Source organism: Cryptomeria japonica, chromosome 1 (genome assembly GCF_030272615.1).
Source record: "Cryptomeria japonica chromosome 1, Sugi_1.0, whole genome shotgun sequence".
Classification (NCBI taxonomy): Eukaryota; Viridiplantae; Streptophyta; class Pinopsida; order Cupressales; family Cupressaceae; genus Cryptomeria; species Cryptomeria japonica.
This window is the reverse complement of record NC_081405.1, coordinates 145726684-145732182: the sequence shown is the minus strand read 5'-3', so window position 1 is coordinate 145732182 and position 5499 is coordinate 145726684.

The window sequence follows — 5499 nt, the reverse complement described above, 5'->3', positions numbered from 1 at the left end:
AAAAATAAAATAAAATAAAATTTCATGAAATAAAATAATCAACAAAAAAAAAAAAAAATTAAGTTAAATAAAGAAAATGATTAAACTCAAATTAAACAAAACAAGACTTTTAACTAAAAGAGTAAAAAATAACCTAAAGAATAAATGAAAGAAAACAAGAAAATAAAATTAATAAAAAATAGATAAAAATTAATACAAACTAACAAAAAGAAGCTAAATACATAAAATTAAACTAGAAATAAAAATTTGTCAAAAAGAACAAATAAATTAATAATAAAATTAAGATTTAAAACAGAAAAAGAAAATGCTAACAAAAAGCAAATAAAAAATAAATTTCAATTCCATTAACTACTAAAACATCAACCACCGCCTCTTATATCTAGCCATTGAACTGAAAGGAATGGAATTTTTGAATTACACCTACTAGGCCAAACAGTCTTAGAGTTGAATTGTAGCAACAAAAACATCAACAACCAAGTTCTTCTATACCTAACTATTGAAATGAAATGAAAAGAAAGCTTTGAATATACACAGTAATAACAACAAAAACAGCAACATAGTCTCTGTCACAGAATTTTCCAATTATTCTCCATCTTTCATTGCTTTCTGAGCACCAACGTCACAGATTTGTCTGGTTAATCTCCGTCTTTCGGTGTTGGCAATCCTGCTTGTTTGGTAGGTTTGCGAAGACTATCCTTCTGAATAACCGAGTTCTTAACTTACACGACACGCAATGGAAGGAAGACAGACGTGTAGTCTGGGTGACTTTGAGCGAAGCATTAATGTAAGTACGGGGAACCCACAAGAAAAAACTGCTGAACCAAGTCAAGTCTTTACCCATACTAGCTTTTCTTCCTTATTAGTGCGTTGGAAATCGCTAGTCGTTTGACTTAGCATGCCATTTATTGCGAGAGATAAATACTGAGCATTATATACAAACAGTAACGTGACATGTAAATTAAAAATTCTTCTAAGTAGAAGAAAAATTGCAAAACGTTTGTCAAAATGGACGATTGAAAATGCTCTCAACGTCTGCATCAATGTGACAGATTTTGTCCAATCGATCTATGTCGTTCCTTGTTTTCTACGTTTGCTGAGACCACCATTCCCAAAGCTTAAGTTCTTTGACTTACGCGACAAGTAGCCTTGATTGAAGGATGACTTCCCGCACTCTGGATGACTTCCCGCACTCTGGATGACTTTGGAAAAGAGTACTAGCTAATGTAGCTCTTCTAACCAAAATCATGTCTTTATGATCCACCGTACTTTTTAGTTCTTTCACCTTAGAGGCTTATTGTATTGTGTAATTAAGTAGTACCTTTTTTTTTTTTTGGCTCTAAAACCTTCAATTCGTATAGCGTGTTATTGACAACTTAAAAAATCATAGTTGATTTTTTCAAAATCAAGGGTGTATAATGATCAATAACCTGCATGTTATTGACTCCATACTGCGGTTTTGGAGCCAGAATAGCTGCAGGCGAGTACCCTTTCATGTTTCAATTAATGTGGTTTTGTAATCAGACTATACGTGAGAACATGGTAGTATGGTGGTTATAGGGTAAACCTTTTTTGGTATTACTATGTATTGCCTTTTCATATAAGGTTTCAATTTGTTAAGATCAAGTTAAAATGGTGGAAAGGTTTGGTTTTGAAAATATAATTCGATAAAAGAAATAAGTGTAAAAAAGTATTAGATTATATTAGTTTTCAAATTAGAGAAATTGGTATGACTAGACAATTACTTATGGACGAGTCATCTCTTTTTAAAGAACTACATGAATTGAAACTTTGGAAGGAAATTTGTTCAATAGAAAAATCAAGAATTTATTGGCTTTAAGAAAGGGATTTAATGCACACATTTCTATAGTTTAGGTAAAAATAAGAGGAGTAGCAATGTTATTTCATTTATTATCTTTTAATGAATTCAACAATCTTCATCTCAAGAGATTAATAAAAAAGTTTATCATTTTTCATGTTCGTTTAAAGAAAGTGATCCTATAGCAATGGACAAGGCTATTTTATATTTCATTCATCCTTTGGTCATTAAAGAAATGAACGGTCTTATTAAGGGGCCTGCCACATGAGGAATAAAAAAAAACAATAGTTTCCAGATGATGAAAGGTAAGTCTCTTAGCTAATGGTTTCTCTCTTTAGATTTTTCAGCAATCCTAAGACATCTCGAATGATGATCTTCTAAAAGATGTGTCATTCTTAGACTAATTAGTAGATGCACATAAAGTAATCAATTCTTTTTTTTGACTTTAATTCCAAAGAAAGTGGAGGTTAACTATTTTGATCTATTCTTCCCTACTCTTAATAATTTCTCTTATTGGGTTGTTACCAAAATAATTATTGATAATAAAAAATGAATTCATTTATTCTATGATATCATCTAAGTAGGAGACTTCAGGAAAGGTTCTTAGATTTTCAACAATATTGTTATTGTTTTCTAAGCCATTCATTCCATGGGGTATTCTTAGAAGAGAGCTATATTTATCAAGGTGAACATGACCACAACTTATTATAGGGTCCAATGGTCCTTCCAAAAGAATATTTCATCTAGTTTTGGTTTATATTCAAGGTGGATTGAGTGGGATGTGACTTTTTTATTTTCTTCCTTATCTTTTTCATATTCTAGAAGGCTATGATTAAGTGATCTTCTTATTTTTTATTCTAATTAGCAAAGAGTTAATGGAAATATTTACAATTGAAGTGGTTGAAGATCTTAATTCTCATTCTTATCTTCACTTTATGGATGATATTTCTGATAATATGATGAATCAATAAGGATCCAGACAACTATTGAGAGGTGGGGGCAGGGGTGAATCAGTAGATAGAAAACTCACAATACTTTCACCAAACTCAAAAACAATCTCACAAGTCAATCACTGAACTAAATTGGTTCAAATATTGAGCTACAAACTGTAATAGCACTAACATTTTTACCAGTTTACTAGCATACCAAAATAATAGTAAAACAGATCTGAAACTCCAAAAACCATTTAACCAAAATATCAAAATACTTTACTAGCAATAGTAAAAGCACATTTCATATTAATGTCGGTCATCATATCATAACTAAGTGGATTTAACAGTTTAGCAGATTAACCGTAGCAATCATAACCACAAAAACCATTCACCACTTGACACAATGATCTTTGACGCAGACACCCAAATGGGAAAAACGATGGTGGGGATGAATACCCACAAGTATTTTGAACTCTTCTGAAGTTTACCCTGTTAGGAGCCAAGCTTGTTAAATCTTTACAAAAAGTCCTGTTAAGAACAAATCCTGTTAGGGATCACCTGGTTAAGTGATTGACTATAATGCTCTATTAGAAGCAATACCCTGTTAGGAGTAACCTCAATAGAGAATTTAAAATCCAAGCTAATGGATCACCTGGTTAGAGGATTTAGATAGCACTAAGCTTATTAAGGCTTACTCGGTTAAGGTATTTAACTGTTGTAATTGTTAGAGAATAATAGGGGTTTGTTGATCTGGTAAATAGCACTACTCTGCTTGATCAAATCCTTTTCATGCTCCTATCTGCCTTTACACATACTACAGATACTCCTTCTGGTTTGGTAACCAATCACACTGACACTTAACCAAAATTGGCAACACTACTACAAAACAACTCGTCGACCTTATATGCAAAACAATAGGTTGGTAACATATCACAAACCTAAGATTTCATAGAGATTACAAACAAATCTGTTCATTTATGGCCATTAGATTACATAGCAATCATCGCACATTATTCAAGACAACCTCGACAACTCCTTGATCACCGCTTCATCGACTCCTGATGCCCTCCTAAATGGCACAATTGTTAGTTCAAGATCAAACAACACAAAACACACAAGATGTTAGAGTTAGTCAATCAAAAACCAAACACAAATGAAGGCATTCCAAGAGAGATACTAAAAAACACATGCTAATGAATCTAACTAAAGAAGTAAAGACAAAGAGACATCTCCAACTATCTCTTAGCATGAGATTAGCTCCTTCTCCCTTGTTCCTCTCCTCTCCAAGTTCCAAAATAGTGTAGCTCTCAGCAGCTTTTTGCACTATGGATGCTTATGGAGGATTGAGATTGTAGAATAGCTCCAAACATGAAATGAAAAGCTATTTTAATGCTAAAATGATGTATTTTAACCAAAAGACAAGTGATTAGATTGTTTATGCTAAAATGCTCTCTAAAATGACTATAGTCTAAATGCTTACAAGTTTTTAGGATCTGGATTATGAAGGAATGGGCTCTATTTATAGGAAAAATGGAGCAATGGATGGCCAGGATTGAAAGGTTTAATCAAGGGTCAAGCTTGAAAGTTGGGGATCCATGTGCACAATTGGCACCAATGAAATGGTGACAAGTGTCAACACAGGATTGGGTTGAAAGAAAGGGGTTGGAGGCATTGAATGCCTGAGAAGACTTCATGGTTATCTAAAGGCTAAGGGTCAAGCCTAAATTAGGATTACCCACTGGATTAGGAGTTAATCCAAGGATAAACCTTTGTGCAAATGATTAAGAGATAATCATGGTCAAAGCATTGAAGGCTTGATGAGACCCTTGGGTTGGGTAGAGGTTGAGTCAAAACAAATGTTTTAACCATGTGGGAGAGTTGAATTAACCATTAATGGTTATTGGAGACTTTGGGGATTAAGTGGTTGAAAGTTGGAAGCCTTTAATGGTTTTCAAAGACTTTGGGGTTTTTGGTGGTTGAAGGTTGAAAACCTTCAATGGTTATCCAAGACTTTGGGCCATTTGAGAAGTGACTCCATTTTGCTTAGGAATGTGACAATAATTAGGGGATGGATTAGGCTAATTAGGAAGGGGTTAGAAGAATCTAGAAGGGGATTAGATTTTGCAAGTGGATTTGGTGGGTGAGGGAAAATAGGATTTAATTAAAATAAAAATTCATTTATTTCAATAATGTGTGCAAGTTGCATTTGTAGGAAAATGCAAGTGGGGTGGGGATAATGATTTAAATAAATGTTTTATTTAATTTATTTAAAAGAGGAAAAGGGGGATTTAATTAAATAAATAGATTTTATTTATTTAATTGATTTGAATTGGATTTAATGAATTAATTAAAATAAATTGAATAATTTATTTAATTAATAGAAGAATGTTTGGGGATGAATTAATTAAATATTAATTTAATTAACTGGTGGCTAGTGGATTTTTAATCGAATAAATACGAAATATTCATTTAATTAAAATGGACAGATTTATGTGACTACATTTGCCCCTCTTTGAGACGGTGCAGTTTATCGCATCGTTTCAAAGAAAGAAAAATTGGTGTGAAGAAATGCCCCATAAAATGTAAATTTAATGGGTGGTATGCCCCCTCGAGAGATGTGCCAAAAAATTTTGAAAAATCGGGCGATCTCTCGAAAAAGAAGGAGAATTGGCAGGGTGATAGAAAAGAAGAAGTTAGGTATACAGGTTAAAAATAGAAGAAATCGGGGGAAACATGGAGAAATGGGGGGCT